Here is a 15422-nt window from a genome sequence, read left to right on the forward strand (position 1 = left end):
TATCAGCCTTTCTCTGCAAATATCTGGTTACATAGAGGAACCATATGATTTGATTACCTATATAATGCGCATTTGTCACAGAGATTGTTGCTTACGGCCAAACCACCCTGAATATGTCCAACCTCGTCTGATCTCGGAAGCCAAGGAGGGTTGGGCCTGGTTAGTACTTTGATGGGAGACCGCTTGGGAATACCAGGTGCTGTAAGCTTTTTCTCTTCTCTCTACCACCTGCATGTCTTTTGTTGCAACGTCTGATCACCCTGTGACACATGAGGAAGTTGGTCATCTTCAGCTTCTGCTGCTTTGTTGGCAGACACGAAGTGATCTGAGAGTCTCAGTTTCAGTTGCAGAGAATGATCACATCAGAGAAGATGATTTACCCGCTACACATCAGCCTTTCTCGGCAATTATCTGGTTGCATAGAAGAACCGTATGATTCCAGTACCTATATAATGCACATTTGTCAGAGACATTGTTGCTTACGGCCACACAACCCTGAACATGCCCGACCTCGTCTGATCTCGGAAGCCAAGCACAGTTGGGCCTGGTTTGTACTTGGATGGAAGACCTCTTGGGAATAGGAGGTGCTGTAAGCTTTTTCTCTTCTCTCTACCACCTGCATGTCTTTTGTTGCAACGTCTGATCACCCTGTGACACATGAGGAAGTTGGTCATCTTCAGCTTCTGCTGCTTTGTTGGCAGACACAAAGTGATCTGAGAGTCTCAGTTTCAGCTCGAGAGAATAATCACGTCAGGGAAGAAGATGTGCCCACTACTTATCAGCTTTTCTCGGCAATTATCTGGTTACATAGAGGAACTGTATGATTCCAGTACCTTTATAATGCACATTTGTCACAGTTATGGTTGCTTACCGCCACACCACCCTGAATATGCCCGACCACGTCTGATCTCGGAAGCCAAGCAGGTTTGGGCCTGGTTTGTACTTGGATGGTAGACTCTCTGGGAATGCCAGGTGCTGTAAGCTTTTTCTCTTCTCTCTACCACCTGCATGTCTTTTGTTGCAACGTCTGATCACCCTGTGACACATGAGGAAGTTGGTCATCTTCAGCTACTGCTGCTTTGTTGGCAGACACAAAGTGATCTGAGAGTCTCAGTTTCAGCTGCAGAGAATAATCACGTCAGGGAAGAAGATGTGCCCACTACACATCAGCCTTTCTCGGAAATGATCTGGTTGCATAGAGGAACCGTATGATTCCAGTACCTATATAATGCACATTTGTCAGAGACATTGTTGCTTACGGCCACACCACCCTGAACATGCTCGACCTCGTCTGATCTCGGAAGCCAAGGAGGTTTGGGCCTGGTTAGTACTTGGATAGGAGACCTCTTGGGAATACCAGGTGTGGTAAGCTTTTTCTCTTCTCTCTACCACCTGCATGTCTTTTGTTGCAACGTCTGATCACCCTGTGACACATGAGGAAGTTGGTCATCTTCAGCAGCTGCTGCTGCTTTGTTGGCAGACACGAAGTGATCTGAGAGTCTCAGTTTAAGTTGCAGAGAATGATCACATCAGGGAAGAAGATATGCCCATAACAAGTGAGCCTTTCTCGGAAATTATCTGGTTACATAGAGGAAGTGTATGATTCCAGTACTTATATAATGCACATTTGTCACAGTTATTGTTGCTTACGGCCACACCACCCTGAATATACCCGACCTCGTCTGATCTCGGAAGCCAAGCACGTTTGAGCCTGGTTAGTACTTGGATGGTAGACTGCTTGGGAATACCAGGTGCTGTAAGCGTTTTCTCTTCTCTCTACAACCTGCATGTCTTTTGTTGCAACGTCTGATCACCCTGTGACACATGAGGAAGTTGGTGATCTTCAGCTGCTGCTGCTTTGTTGGCAGACACCAAGTGATCTGAGAGTCTCAGTTTCAGCTGCAGAGAATAATCACATCAGGGAAGAAGATGTGCCCATAACAAGTCAGCCTTTCTCTGCAATTATCTGGTTACATAGAGGAAGTGTATGATTCCAGTACCTATATAATGCACATTTGTCACAGAAATTGTTCCTTACGGCCACACCACCCTGAATATGCCCGACCTCGTCTGATCTCGGAAGCCAAGGAGGGTTGGGCCTGGTTAGTACTTTAATGGGAGACTGCTTGGGAATACCAGGTGCTGTAAGCGTTTTCTCTTCTCTCAACAACCTGCATGTCTTTTGTTGCAACGTCTGATCTCCCTGTGACACATGAGGAAGTTGGTCATCTTCAGCTGCTGCTGCTTTGTTGGCAGACACGAAGTGATCTGAGAGTCTCAGTTTCAGCTGAAGAGAATAATCACGTCAGGGAAGAAGATGTGCCCACTACACATCAGCCTTTCTCAGCAATTATCTGGTTACATAGAGGAACCGTATGATTCCTGTACTTATATAATGCACATTTGTCACAGACATTGTTGCTTACGGCCACACCACCCTCAATATGCCTGACCTCGTCTGATCTCGGAAGCCAAGAAGAGTTGGGCCTGGTTAGTACTTTGGTGGGAGACCGCTTGAAAATACCAGGTGCTGTAAGCTTTTTCTCTTCTCTCTACAACCTGCATGTCTTTTTTTGCAACGTCTGATCACCCTGTGACACATGAGGAAGTTGGTCATCTTCAGCTGCTGCTGCTTTGTTGGCAGACACAAAGGGATCTGAGAGTCTCAGTTTCAGCTGCAGAGAATAATCACGTCAGGGAAGAAGATGTGCCCACTACACATCAGCCTTTCTCGGAAATGATCTGGTTGCATAGAGGAACCGTATGATTCCAGTACCTATATAATGCACATTTGTCAGAGACATTGTTGCTTACGGCCACACCACCCTGAACATGCTCGACCTCGTCTGATCTCGGAAGCCAAGGAGGTTTGGGCCTGGTTAGTACTTGGATAGGAGATCTCTTGGGAATACCAGGTGTGGTAAGCTTTTTCTCTTCTCTCTACCACCTGCATGTCTTTTGTTGCAACGTCTGATCACCCTGTGACACATGAGGAAGTTGGTCATCTTCAGCAGCTGCTGCTGCTTTGTTGGCAGACACGAAGTGATCTGAGAGTCTCAGTTTAAGTTGCAGAGAATGATCACATCAGGGAAGAAGATATGCCCATAACAAGTGAGCCTTTCTCGGAAATTATCTGGTTACATAGAGGAAGTGTATGATTCCAGTACTTATATAATGCACATTTGTCACAGTTATTGTTGCTTACGGCCACACCACCCTGAATATACCCGACCTCGTCTGATCTCGGAAGCCAAGCACGTTTGAGCCTGGTTAGTACTTGGATGGTAGACTGCTTGGGAATACCAGGTGCTGTAAGCGTTTTCTCTTCTCTCTACAACCTGCATGTCTTTTGTTGCAACGTCTGATCACCCTGTGACACATGAGGAAGTTGGTGATCTTCAGCTGCTGCTGCTTTGTTGGCAGACACCAAGTGATCTGAGAGTCTCAGTTTCAGCTGCAGAGAATAATCACATCAGGGAAGAAGATGTGCCCATAACAAGTCAGCCTTTCTCTGCAATTATCTGGTTACATAGAGGAAGTGTATGATTCCAGTACCTATATAATGCACATTTGTCACAGAAATTGTTCCTTACGGCCACACCACCCTGAATATGCCCGACCTCGTCTGATCTCGGAAGCCAAGGAGGGTTGGGCCTGGTTAGTACTTTAATGGGAGACTGCTTGGGAATACCAGGTGCTGTAAGCGTTTTCTCTTCTCTCAACAACCTGCATGTCTTTTGTTGCAACGTCTGATCTCCCTGTGACACATGAGGAAGTTGGTCATCTTCAGCTGCTGCTGCTTTGTTGGCAGACACAAAGTGATCTGAGAGTCTCAGTTTCAGCTGAAGAGAATAATCACGTCAGGGAAGAAGATGTGCCCACTACACATCAGCCTTTCTCAGCAATTATCTGGTTACATAGAGGAACCGTATGATTCCTGTACTTATATAATGCACATTTGTCACAGACATTGTTGCTTACGGCCACACCACCCTCAATATGCCTGACCTCGTCTGATCTCGGAAGCCAAGAAGAGTTGGGCCTGGTTAGTACTTTGGTGGGAGACCGCTTGAAAATACCAGGTGCTGTAAGCTTTTTCTCTTCTCTCTACCACCTGCATGTCTTTTTTTGCAACGTCTGATCACCCTGTGACACATGAGGAAGTTGGTCATCTTCAGCTGCTGCTGCTTTGTTGGCAGACACAGAGTGATCTGAGAGTCTCAGTTTCAGTTGCAGAGAATAATCACATCAGGGAAGAATATGTGCCCACTACAAGTCAGCCTTTCTCGGCAATTATCTGGTTTCATAGAGGAAGTGTATGATTCCAGTACCTATATAATGCACATGTGTCACAGAAATTGTTCCTTACGGCCACACCACCCTGAATAAGCCTGACCTCGTCTGATCTCGGAAGCCAAGGAGGGTTGGGCCTGGTTAGTACTTTAATGGGAGACTGCTTGGGAATACCAGGTGCTGTAAGCGTTTTCTCTTCTCTCTACAACCTGCATGTCTTTTGTTGCAACGTCTGATCACCCTGTGACACATGAGGAAGTTGGCCATCTTCAGCTGCTGCTGCTTTGTTGGAAGACACGAAGTGATCTGAGAGTCTCAGTTTCAGCTGAAGAGAATAATCACGTCAGGGAAGAAGATGTGCCCACTACACATCAGCCTTTCTCAGCAATTATCTGGTTACATAGAGGAACCGTATGATTCCTGTACCTATATAATGCACATTTGTCACAGACATTGTTACTTACGGCCACACCACCCTGAATTTGCCTGACCTCGTCTGATCTCGGAAGCCAAGCAGTGTTGGGCCTGGTTAGTACTTGGGTGGGAGACCTTTTGGGAATACCAGGTGCTGTAAGGTTTTTCTCTTCTCTCTACCACCTGCATGTGTTTTGTTGCAACGTCTGATCACCCTGTGACACATGAGGTATTTGGTCATCTTCAGCTGCGGCTGCTTTGTTGGCAAACACGAAGTGATCTGAGAGTCTCAGTTTCAGCTGAAGAGAATGATCACGTCAGGGAACAAGATGTGCCCACTACACATCAGTCTTTCTCTGCAATTATCTGGTTGCATAGAGGAACCGTATGATTCCAGTACCTATATAATGCACCTTTTTCAGAGATATTGTTGCTTACGGCCACACCACCCTGAACATGCCCGCCCTCGTCTGATCTCGGAAGCCAAGCACAGTTGGGCCTGGTTTGTACTTGGATGGAAGACCTTTTGGGAATACCAGGTGCTTTAAGCTTTTTCTCTGCTCTCTACCACCTGCATGTCTTTTGTTGCAACGTCTGATCACCCTATGACACATGAGGAAGTTGGTCATCTTCAGCAGCTGCTGCTGCTTTGTTGGCAGACACGAAGTGATCTGAGAGTCTCAGTTTCAGTTGCAGAGAATGATCACATCAGAGAAGATTATTTGCCCGCTACACATCAGCCTTTCTCGGCAATTATCTGGTTGCATAGAGGAACCGTATGATTCCAGTACCTATATAATGCACATTTGTCAGAGACATTGTTGCTTACGGCCACACCACCCTGAAGAAGCCTGACCTCGTCTGATCTCGGACGCCAAGCAGGGTTGTACCTGGTTAGTACTTGGATGGGAGACAGCTTGGGAGTACCAGGTGCTGTAAGCTTTTTCTCTTCTCTCTACCACCTGCATGTGTTTTGTTGCAACGTCTGATCACCCTGTGACACATGAGGAAGTTGGTCATCTTCAGCTGTTGCTGCTTTGTTGGAAGACACGAAGTGATCTGAGAGTCTCAGTTTCAGCTGAAGAGAATAATCACGTCAGGGAAGAAGATGTGCCCACTACACATCAGCCTTTCTCAGCAATTATCTGGTTACATAGAGGAACCGTATGATTCCTGTACTTATATAATGCACATTTGTCACAGACATTGTTGCTTACGGCCACACCACCCTGAATATGCCTGACCTCGTCTGATCTCGGAAGCCAAGCAGAGTTGGGCCTGGTTAGTACTTGGGTGGGAGACCGCTTGAAAATACCAGGTGCTGTAAGCTTTTTCTCTTCTCTCTACCACCTGCATGTCTTTTTTTGCAACGTCTGATCACCCTGTGACACATGAGGAAGTTGGTCATCTTCAGCTGCTGCTGCTTTGTTGGCAGACACAGAGTGATCTGAGAGTCTCAGTTTCAGCTGCAGAGAATAATCACATCAGGGAAGAATATGTGCCCACTACAAGTCAGCCTTTCTCGGCAATTATCTGGTTTCATAGAGGAAGTGTATGATTCCAGTACCTATATAATGCACATTTGTCACAGAAATTGTTCCTTACGGCCACACCACCCTGAATAAGCCTGACCTCGTCTGATCTCGGAAGCCGAGGAGGGTTGGGCCTGGTTAGTACTTTAATGGGAGACTGCTTGGGAATACCAGGTGCTGTAAGCGTTTTCTCTTCTCTCTACAACCTACATGTCTTTTGTTGCAACGTCTGATCACCCTGTGACACATGAGGTATTTGGTCATCTTCAGCTGCGGCTGCTTTGTTGGCAAACACAAAGTGATCTGAGAGTCTCAGTTTCAGCTGAAGAGAATGATCACGTCAGGGAACAAGATGTGCCCACTACACATCAGCCTTTCTCTGCAATTATCTGGTTGCATAGAGGAACCGTATGATTCCAGTACCTATATAATGCACATTTTTCAGAGATATTGTTGCTTACGGCCACACCACCCTGAACATCCCCTTCCTCGTCTGATCTCGGAAGCCAAGCACAGTTGGGCCTGGTTTGTACTTGGATGGAAGACCTCTTGGGAATACCAGGTGCTTTAAGCTTTTTCTCTTCTCTCAACCACCTGCATGTCTTTTGTTGCAATGTCTGATCACCCTGTGACACATGAGGAAGTTGGTCATCTTCAGCTGCTGCTGCTTTGTTGGCAGACACGAAGTGATCTGAGAGTCTCATTTTCAGCTGGAGAGAATTATCACGTCAGGGAACAAGATATGCCCGCTACATATCAGCCTTTCTCTGCAAATATCTGGTTACATAGAGGAACCATATGATTTGATTACCTATATAATGCGCATTTGTCACAGAGATTGTTGCTTACGGCCAAACCACCCTGAATATGTCCAACCTCGTCTGATCTCGGAAGCCAAGGAGGGTTGGGCCTGGTTAGTACTTTGATGGGAGACCGCTTGGGAATACCAGGTGCTGTAAGCTTTTTCTCTTCTCTCTACCACCTGCATGTCTTTTGTTGCAACGTCTGATCACCCTGTGACACATGAGGAAGTTGGTCATCTTCAGCTTCTGCTGCTTTGTTGGCAGACACGAAGTGATCTGAGAGTCTCAGTTTCAGTTGCAGAGAATGATCACATCAGAGAAGATGATTTACCCGCTACACATCAGCCTTTCTCGGCAATTATCTGGTTGCATAGAAGAACCGTATGATTCCAGTACCTATATAATGCACATTTGTCAGAGACATTGTTGCTTACGGCCACACAACCCTGAACATGCCCGACCTCGTCTGATCTCGGAAGCCAAGCACAGTTGGGCCTGGTTTGTACTTGGATGGAAGACCTCTTGGGAATACGAGGTGCTGTAAGCTTTTTCTCTTCTCTCTACCACCTGCATGTCTTTTGTTGCAACGTCTGATCACCCTGTGACACATGAGGAAGTTGGTCATCTTCAGCTTCTGCTGCTTTGTTGGCAGACACAAAGTGATCTGAGAGTCTCAGTTTCAGCTCGAGAGAATAATCACGTCAGGGAAGAAGATGTGCCCACTACTTATCAGCTTTTCTCGGCAATTATCTGGTTACATAGAGGAACTGTATGATTCCAGTACCTTTATAATGCACATTTGTCACAGTTATGGTTGCTTGCCGCCACACCACCCTGAATATGCCCGACCACGTCTGATCTCGGAAGCCAAGCAGGTTTGGGCCTGGTTTGTACTTGGATGGTAGACTCTCTGGGAATGCCAGGTGCTGTAAGCTTTTTCTCTTCTCTCTACCACCTGCATGTCTTTTGTTGCAACGTCTGATCACCCTGTGACACATGAGGAAGTTGGTCATCTTCAGCTACTGCTGCTTTGTTGGCAGACACAAAGTGATCTGAGAGTCTCAGTTTCAGCTGCAGAGAATAATCACGTCAGGGAAGAAGATGTGCCCACTACACATCAGCCTTTCTCGGAAATGATCTGGTTGCATAGAGGAACCGTATGATTCCAGTACCTATATAATGCACATTTGTCAGAGACATTGTTGCTTACGGCCACACCACCCTGAACATGCTCGACCTCGTCTGATCTCGGAAGCCAAGGAGGTTTGGGCCTGGTTAGTACTTGGATAGGAGACCTCTTGGGAATACCAGGTGTGGTAAGCTTTTTCTCTTCTCTCTACCACCTGCATGTCTTTTGTTGCAACGTCTGATCACCCTGTGACACATGAGGAAGTTGGTCATCTTCAGCAGCTGCTGCTGCTTTGTTGGCAGACACGAAGTGATCTGAGAGTCTCAGTTTAAGTTGCAGAGAATGATCACATCAGGGAAGAAGATATGCCCATAACAAGTGAGCCTTTCTCGGAAATTATCTGGTTACATAGAGGAAGTGTATGATTCCAGTACTTATATAATGCACATTTGTCACAGTTATTGTTCCTTACGGCCACACCACCCTGAATAAGCCTGACCTCGTCTGATCTCGGAAGCCGAGGAGGGTTGGGCCTGGTTAGTACTTTAATGGGAGACTGCTTGGGAATACCAGGTGCTGTAAGCGTTTTCTCTTCTCTCTACAACCTACATGTCTTTTGTTGCAACGTCTGATCACCCTGTGACACATGAGGTATTTGGTCATCTTCAGCTGCGGCTGCTTTGTTGGCAAACACAAAGTGATCTGAGAGTCTCAGTTTCAGCTGAAGAGAATGATCACGTCAGGGAACAAGATGTGCCCACTACACATCAGCCTTTCTCTGCAATTATCTGGTTGCATAGAGGAACCGTATGATTCCAGTACCTATATAATGCACATTTTTCAGAGATATTGTTGCTTACGGCCACACCACCCTGAACATCCCCTTCCTCGTCTGATCTCGGAAGCCAAGCACAGTTGGGCCTGGTTTGTACTTGGATGGAAGACCTCTTGGGAATACCAGGTGCTTTAAGCTTTTTCTCTTCTCTCAACCACCTGCATGTCTTTTGTTGCAATGTCTGATCACCCTGTGACACATGAGGAAGTTGGTCATCTTCAGCTGCTGCTGCTTTGTTGGCAGACACGAAGTGATCTGAGAGTCTCATTTTCAGCTGGAGAGAATTATCACGTCAGGGAACAAGATATGCCCGCTACATATCAGCCTTTCTCTGCAAATATCTGGTTACATAGAGGAACCATATGATTTGATTACCTATATAATGCGCATTTGTCACAGAGATTGTTGCTTACGGCCAAACCACCCTGAATATGTCCAACCTCGTCTGATCTCGGAAGCCAAGGAGGGTTGGGCCTGGTTAGTACTTTGATGGGAGACCGCTTGGGAATACCAGGTGCTGTAAGCTTTTTCTCTTCTCTCTACCACCTGCATGTCTTTTGTTGCAACGTCTGATCACCCTGTGACACATGAGGAAGTTGGTCATCTTCAGCTTCTGCTGCTTTGTTGGCAGACACGAAGTGATCTGAGAGTCTCAGTTTCAGTTGCAGAGAATGATCACATCAGAGAAGATGATTTACCCGCTACACATCAGCCTTTCTCGGCAATTATCTGGTTGCATAGAAGAACCGTATGATTCCAGTACCTATATAATGCACATTTGTCAGAGACATTGTTGCTTACGGCCACACAACCCTGAACATGCCCGACCTCGTCTGATCTCGGAAGCCAAGCACAGTTGGGCCTGGTTTGTACTTGGATGGAAGACCTCTTGGGAATGCCAGGTGCTGTAAGCTTTTTCTCTTCTCTCTACCACCTGCATGTCTTTTGTTGCAACGTCTGATCACCCTGTGACACATGAGGAAGTTGGTCATCTTCAGCTACTGCTGCTTTGTTGGCAGACACAAAGTGATCTGAGAGTCTCAGTTTCAGCTGCAGAGAATAATCACGTCAGGGAAGAAGATGTGCCCACTACACATCAGCCTTTCTCGGAAATGATCTGGTTGCATAGAGGAACCGTATGATTCCAGTACCTATATAATGCACATTTGTCAGAGACATTGTTGCTTACGGCCACACCACCCTGAACATGCTCGACCTCGTCTGATCTCGGAAGCCAAGGAGGTTTGGGCCTGGTTAGTACTTGGATAGGAGACCTCTTGGGAATACCAGGTGTGGTAAGCTTTTTCTCTTCTCTCTACCACCTGCATGTCTTTTGTTGCAACGTCTGATCACCCTGTGACACATGAGGAAGTTGATCATCTTCAGCAGCTGCTGCTGCTTTGTTGGCAGACACGAAGTGATCTGAGAGTCTCAGTTTAAGTTGCAGAGAATGATCACATCAGGGAAGAAGATATGCCCATAACAAGTGAGCCTTTCTCGGAAATTATCTGGTTACATAGAGGAAGTGTATGATTCCAGTACTTATATAATGCACATTTGTCACAGTTATTGTTGCTTACGGCCACACCACCCTGAATATACCCGACCTCGTCTGATCTCGGAAGCCAAGCACGTTTGAGCCTGGTTAGTACTTGGATGGTAGACTGCTTGGGAATACCAGGTGCTGTAAGCGTTTTCTCTTCTCTCTACAACCTGCATGTCTTTTGTTGCAACGTCTGATCACCCTGTGACACATGAGGAAGTTGGTGATCTTCAGCTGCTGCTGCTTTGTTGGCAGACACCAAGTGATCTGAGAGTCTCAGTTTCAGCTGCAGAGAATAATCACATCAGGGAAGAAGATGTGCCCATAACAAGTTAGCCTTTCTCTGCAATTATCTGGTTACATAGAGGAAGTGTATGATTCCAGTACCTATATAATGCACATTTGTCACAGAAATTGTTCCTTACGGCCACACCACCCTGAATATGCCCGACCTCGTCTGATCTCGGAAGCCAAGGAGGGTTGGGCCTGGTTAGTACTTTAATGGGAGACTGCTTGGGAATACCAGGTGCTGTAAGCGTTTTCTCTTCTCTCAACAACCTGCATGTCTTTTGTTGCAACGTCTGATCTCCCTGTGACACATGAGGAAGTTGGTCATCTTCAGCTTCTGCTGCTTTGTTGGCAGACACGAAGTGATCTGAGAGTCTCAGTTTCAGCTGAAGAGAATAATCACGTCAGGGAAGAAGATGTGCCCACTACACATCAGCCTTTCTCAGCAATTATCTGGTTACATAGAGGAACCGTATGATTCCTGTACTTATATAATGCACATTTGTCACAGACATTGTTGCTTACGGCCACACCACCCTCAATATGCCTGACCTCGTCTGATCTCGGAAGCCAAGAAGAGTTGGGCCTGGTTAGTACTTTGGTGGGAGACCGCTTGAAAATACCAGGTGCTGTAAGCTTTTTCTCTTCTCTCTACCACCTGCATGTCTTTTTTTGCAACGTCTGATCACCCTGTGACACATGAGGAAGTTGGTCATCTTCAGCTGCTGCTGCTTTGTTGGCAGACACAGAGTGATCTGAGAGTCTCAGTTTCAGTTGCAGAGAATAATCACATCAGGGAAGAATATGTGCCCACTACAAGTCAGCCTTTCTCGGCAATTATCTGGTTTCATAGAGGAAGTGTATGATTCCAGTACCTATATAATGCACATGTGTCACAGAAATTGTTCCTTACGGCCACACCACCCTGAATAAGCCTGACCTCGTCTGATCTCGGAAGCCAAGGAGGGTTGGGCCTGGTTAGTACTTTAATGGGAGACTGCTTGGGAATACCAGGTGCTGTAAGCGTTTTCTCTTCTCTCTACAACCTGCATGTCTTTTGTTGCAACGTCTGATCACCCTGTGACACATGAGGAAGTTGGCCATCTTCAGCTGCTGCTGCTTTGTTGGAAGACACGAAGTGATCTGAGAGTCTCAGTTTCAGCTGAAGAGAATAATCACGTCAGGGAAGAAGATGTGCCCACTACACATCAGCCTTTCTCAGCAATTATCTGGTTACATAGAGGAACCGTATGATTCCTGTACCTATATAATGCACATTTGTCACAGACATTGTTACTTACGGCCACACCACCCTGAATTTGCCTGACCTCGTCTGATCTCGGAAGCCAAGCAGTGTTGGGCCTGGTTAGTACTTGGGTGGGAGACCTTTTGGGAATACCAGGTGCTGTAAGGTTTTTCTCTTCTCTCTACCACCTGCATGTGTTTTGTTGCAACGTCTGATCACCCTGTGACACATGAGGTATTTGGTCATCTTCAGCTGCGGCTGCTTTGTTGGCAAACACGAAGTGATCTGAGAGTCTCAGTTTCAGCTGAAGAGAATGATCACGTCAGGGAACAAGATGTGCCCACTACACATCAGTCTTTCTCTGCAATTATCTGGTTGCATAGAGGAACCGTATGATTCCAGTACCTATATAATGCACATTTTTCAGAGACATTGTTGCTTACGGCCACACCACCCTGAACATGCCCGCCCTCGTCTGATCTCGGAAGCCAAGCACAGTTGGGCCTGGTTTGTACTTGGATGGAAGACCTTTTGGGAATACCAGGTGCTTTAAGCTTTTTCTCTTCTCTCAACCACCTGCATGTCTTTTGTTGCAATGTCTGATCACCCTGTGACACATGAGGAAGTTGGTCATCTTCAGCTGCTGCTGCTTTGTTGGCAGACACGAAGTGATCTGAGAGTCTCATTTTCAGCTGGAGAGAATTATCACGTCAGGGAAGAAGATATGCACACAACAAGTTAGCCTTTCTCTGCAATTATCTGGTTACATAGAGGAACCATATGATTTGATTGCCTATATAATGCGCATTTGTCACAGAGATTGTTGCTTACGGCCAAACCACCCTGAATATGTCCAACCTCGTCTGATCTCGGAAGCCAAGGAGGGTTGGGCCTGGTTAGTACTTTGATGGGAGACCGCTTGGGAATACCAGGTGCTGTAAGCTTTTTTTCTTCTCTCTACCACCTGCATGTCTTTTGTTGCAACGTCTGATCACCCTGTGACACATGAGGAAGGTGGTCATCTTCAGCTGCTGCTGCTTTGTTGGCAGACACGAAGTGATCTGAGAGTCTCAGTTTCAGCTGAAGAGAATGATCACATCAGAGAAGATGATATGCCCGCTACACATCAGCCTTTCTCGGCAATTATCTGGTTGCATAGAGGAACCATATGATTCCAGTACCTATATAATGCACATTTGTCAGAGACATTGTTGCTTACGGCCACACAACCCTGAACATGCCCGACCTCGTCTGATCTCGGAAGCCAAGCACAGTTGGGCCTGGTTTGGACTTGGATGGAAGACCTCTTGGGAATACGAGGTGCTGTAAGCTTTTTCTCTTCTCTCTACCACCTGCATGTCTTTTGTTGCAACGTCTGATCACCCTGTGACACATGAGGAAGTTGGTCATCTTCAGCTTCTGCTGCTTTGTTGGCAGACACAAAGTGATCTGAGAGTCTCAGTTTCAGCTCGAGAGAATAATCACGTCAGGGAAGAAGATGTGCCCACTACTTATCAGCTTTTCTTGGCAATTATCTGGTTACATAGAGGAACTGTATGATTCCAATATCTTTATAATGCACATTTGTCACAGTTATGGTTGCTTACCGCCACACCACCCTGAATATGCCTGACCACGTCTGATCTCGGAAGCCAAGCAGGTTTGGGCCTGGTTAGTACTTGGATGATAGACTCTCTGGGAATACCAGGTGCTGTAAGCTTTTTCTCTTCTCTCTACCACCTGCATGTCTTTTGTTGCAACGTCTGATCACCCTGTGACACATGAGGAAGTTGGTCATCTTCAGCTGCTGCTGCTTTGTTGGCAGACACAAAGTGATCTGAGAGTCTCAGTTTCAGCTGCAGAGAATAATCACGTCAGGGAAGAAGATGTGCCCACTACACATCAGCCTTTCTCGGAAATGATCTGGTTGCATAGAGGAACCGTATGATTCCAGTACCTATATAATGCACATTTGTCAGAGACACTGTTGCTTACGGCCACACCACCCTGAACATGCTCGACCTCGTCTGATCTCGGAAGCCAAGGAGGTTTGGGCCTGGTTAGTACTTGGATGGAAGACCTCTTGGGAATGCCAGGTATGGTAAGCTTTTTCTCTTCTCTCTACCACCTGCATGTCTTTTGTTGCAACGTCTGATCACCCTGTGACACATGAGGAAGTTGGTCATCTTCAGCAGCTGCTGCTGCTTTGTTGGCAGACACGAAGTGATCTGAGAGTCTCAGTTTCAGCTGCAGAGAATGATCACATCAGGGAAGAAGATGTGCCCATAACAAGTGAGCCTTTCTCGGAAATTATCTGGTTACATAGAGGAAGTGTATGATTCCAGTACTTATATAATGCACATTTGTCACAGTTATTGTTGCTTACGGCCACACCACCCTGAATATACCCGACCTCGTCTGATCTCGGAAGCCAAGCAGGTTTGAGCCTGGTTAGTACTTGGATGGTAGACTGCTTGGGAATACCAGGTGCTGTAAGCGTTTTCTCTTCTCTCTACAACCTGCATGTCTTTTGTTGCAACGCCTGATCACCCTGTGACACATGAGGAAGTTGGTCATCTTCAGCTGCTGCTGCTTTGTTGGCAGACACCAAGTGATCTGAGAGTCTCAGTTTCAGCTGCAGAGAATAATCACATCAGGGAAGAAGATGTGCCCATAACAAGTCAGCCTTTCTCTGCAATTATCTGGTTACATAGAGGAAGTGTATGATTCCAGTACCTATATAATGCACATTTGTCACAGAAATTGTTCCTTACGGCCACACCACCCTGAATATGCCCGACCTCGTCTGATCTCGGAAGCCAAGGAGGGTTGGTCCTGGTTAGTACTTTAATGGGAGACTGCTTGGGAATACCAGGTGCTGTAAGCGTTTTCTCTTCTCTCTACAACCTGCATGTCTTTTGTTGCAACGTCTGATCACCCTGTGACACATGAGGAAGTTGGTCATCTTCAGCTGCTGCTGCTTTGTTGGAAGACACGAAGTGATCTGAGAGTCTCAGTTTCAGTTGCAGAGAATGACCACATCAGAGAAGATAATATGCCCGCTACACATCAGCCTTTCTCGGCAATTATCTGGTTGCATAGAGGAACCGTATGATTCCAGTACCTATATAATGCACATTTGTCAGAGACATTGTTGCTTACGGCCACACCACCCTGAACATGCCTGACCTCGTCTGATCTCGGAAGCCAAGCAGTGTTGGGCCTGGTTAGTACTTGGATGGGAAATCTCTTGGGAATACCAGGTGCTGTAAGCTTCTTCTCTTCTCTCGACCACCTGCATGTCTTTTGTTGCAACGTCTGATCATCCTGTGACACATG

At 46.5% G+C, this 15422-nt stretch overlaps 40 pseudogenes; all 40 read left to right on the forward strand.

Annotated features, from left to right (window-relative positions):
* The first annotated feature begins 89 nt into the window (after positions 1-89).
* LOC140316585 (5S ribosomal RNA) lies at positions 90-208 on the forward strand (annotated as a pseudogene).
* A 269-nt stretch (positions 209-477) lies between these two features.
* On the forward strand, positions 478-596 carry LOC140296093 (5S ribosomal RNA; annotated as a pseudogene).
* A 269-nt stretch (positions 597-865) lies between these two features.
* On the forward strand, positions 866-984 carry LOC140291824 (5S ribosomal RNA; annotated as a pseudogene).
* A 269-nt stretch (positions 985-1253) lies between these two features.
* Positions 1254-1372, forward strand: LOC140292339 (5S ribosomal RNA; annotated as a pseudogene).
* Positions 1373-1644: 272 nt separating this feature from the next.
* LOC140289702 (5S ribosomal RNA) lies at positions 1645-1763 on the forward strand (annotated as a pseudogene).
* Positions 1764-2032: 269 nt separating this feature from the next.
* Positions 2033-2151, forward strand: LOC140275371 (5S ribosomal RNA; annotated as a pseudogene).
* Positions 2152-2420: 269 nt separating this feature from the next.
* Positions 2421-2539, forward strand: LOC140282811 (5S ribosomal RNA; annotated as a pseudogene).
* Positions 2540-2808: 269 nt separating this feature from the next.
* LOC140294854 (5S ribosomal RNA) lies at positions 2809-2927 on the forward strand (annotated as a pseudogene).
* Positions 2928-3199: 272 nt separating this feature from the next.
* On the forward strand, positions 3200-3318 carry LOC140289703 (5S ribosomal RNA; annotated as a pseudogene).
* A 269-nt stretch (positions 3319-3587) lies between these two features.
* On the forward strand, positions 3588-3706 carry LOC140275377 (5S ribosomal RNA; annotated as a pseudogene).
* A 269-nt stretch (positions 3707-3975) lies between these two features.
* LOC140282815 (5S ribosomal RNA) lies at positions 3976-4094 on the forward strand (annotated as a pseudogene).
* A 269-nt stretch (positions 4095-4363) lies between these two features.
* On the forward strand, positions 4364-4482 carry LOC140291554 (5S ribosomal RNA; annotated as a pseudogene).
* A 269-nt stretch (positions 4483-4751) lies between these two features.
* LOC140309431 (5S ribosomal RNA) lies at positions 4752-4870 on the forward strand (annotated as a pseudogene).
* Positions 4871-5139: 269 nt separating this feature from the next.
* LOC140294968 (5S ribosomal RNA) lies at positions 5140-5258 on the forward strand (annotated as a pseudogene).
* Positions 5259-5530: 272 nt separating this feature from the next.
* On the forward strand, positions 5531-5649 carry LOC140295043 (5S ribosomal RNA; annotated as a pseudogene).
* Positions 5650-5918: 269 nt separating this feature from the next.
* LOC140301116 (5S ribosomal RNA) lies at positions 5919-6037 on the forward strand (annotated as a pseudogene).
* Positions 6038-6306: 269 nt separating this feature from the next.
* LOC140295660 (5S ribosomal RNA) lies at positions 6307-6425 on the forward strand (annotated as a pseudogene).
* Positions 6426-6694: 269 nt separating this feature from the next.
* Positions 6695-6813, forward strand: LOC140297060 (5S ribosomal RNA; annotated as a pseudogene).
* A 269-nt stretch (positions 6814-7082) lies between these two features.
* On the forward strand, positions 7083-7201 carry LOC140316589 (5S ribosomal RNA; annotated as a pseudogene).
* A 269-nt stretch (positions 7202-7470) lies between these two features.
* Positions 7471-7589, forward strand: LOC140294006 (5S ribosomal RNA; annotated as a pseudogene).
* Positions 7590-7858: 269 nt separating this feature from the next.
* On the forward strand, positions 7859-7977 carry LOC140293950 (5S ribosomal RNA; annotated as a pseudogene).
* Positions 7978-8246: 269 nt separating this feature from the next.
* On the forward strand, positions 8247-8365 carry LOC140292340 (5S ribosomal RNA; annotated as a pseudogene).
* A 272-nt stretch (positions 8366-8637) lies between these two features.
* On the forward strand, positions 8638-8756 carry LOC140295661 (5S ribosomal RNA; annotated as a pseudogene).
* Positions 8757-9025: 269 nt separating this feature from the next.
* On the forward strand, positions 9026-9144 carry LOC140297061 (5S ribosomal RNA; annotated as a pseudogene).
* A 269-nt stretch (positions 9145-9413) lies between these two features.
* Positions 9414-9532, forward strand: LOC140316594 (5S ribosomal RNA; annotated as a pseudogene).
* Positions 9533-9801: 269 nt separating this feature from the next.
* On the forward strand, positions 9802-9920 carry LOC140291049 (5S ribosomal RNA; annotated as a pseudogene).
* A 269-nt stretch (positions 9921-10189) lies between these two features.
* Positions 10190-10308, forward strand: LOC140292341 (5S ribosomal RNA; annotated as a pseudogene).
* A 272-nt stretch (positions 10309-10580) lies between these two features.
* Positions 10581-10699, forward strand: LOC140289704 (5S ribosomal RNA; annotated as a pseudogene).
* A 269-nt stretch (positions 10700-10968) lies between these two features.
* On the forward strand, positions 10969-11087 carry LOC140275381 (5S ribosomal RNA; annotated as a pseudogene).
* Positions 11088-11356: 269 nt separating this feature from the next.
* LOC140282820 (5S ribosomal RNA) lies at positions 11357-11475 on the forward strand (annotated as a pseudogene).
* Positions 11476-11744: 269 nt separating this feature from the next.
* Positions 11745-11863, forward strand: LOC140291555 (5S ribosomal RNA; annotated as a pseudogene).
* A 269-nt stretch (positions 11864-12132) lies between these two features.
* Positions 12133-12251, forward strand: LOC140309438 (5S ribosomal RNA; annotated as a pseudogene).
* Positions 12252-12520: 269 nt separating this feature from the next.
* On the forward strand, positions 12521-12639 carry LOC140294969 (5S ribosomal RNA; annotated as a pseudogene).
* A 269-nt stretch (positions 12640-12908) lies between these two features.
* LOC140316600 (5S ribosomal RNA) lies at positions 12909-13027 on the forward strand (annotated as a pseudogene).
* Positions 13028-13296: 269 nt separating this feature from the next.
* LOC140296899 (5S ribosomal RNA) lies at positions 13297-13415 on the forward strand (annotated as a pseudogene).
* A 269-nt stretch (positions 13416-13684) lies between these two features.
* LOC140294832 (5S ribosomal RNA) lies at positions 13685-13803 on the forward strand (annotated as a pseudogene).
* A 269-nt stretch (positions 13804-14072) lies between these two features.
* LOC140295114 (5S ribosomal RNA) lies at positions 14073-14191 on the forward strand (annotated as a pseudogene).
* Positions 14192-14463: 272 nt separating this feature from the next.
* Positions 14464-14582, forward strand: LOC140269339 (5S ribosomal RNA; annotated as a pseudogene).
* Positions 14583-14851: 269 nt separating this feature from the next.
* On the forward strand, positions 14852-14970 carry LOC140290998 (5S ribosomal RNA; annotated as a pseudogene).
* A 269-nt stretch (positions 14971-15239) lies between these two features.
* On the forward strand, positions 15240-15358 carry LOC140300838 (5S ribosomal RNA; annotated as a pseudogene).
* The last annotated feature ends 64 nt before the right edge of the window (positions 15359-15422 follow it).

This window comes from Leuresthes tenuis, unplaced genomic scaffold (genome assembly GCF_036924035.1).
Source record: "Leuresthes tenuis unplaced genomic scaffold, fLeuTen1.0.hap1 SCAF_1, whole genome shotgun sequence".
NCBI classification, from domain to species: domain Eukaryota; kingdom Metazoa; phylum Chordata; class Actinopteri; order Atheriniformes; family Atherinopsidae; genus Leuresthes; species Leuresthes tenuis.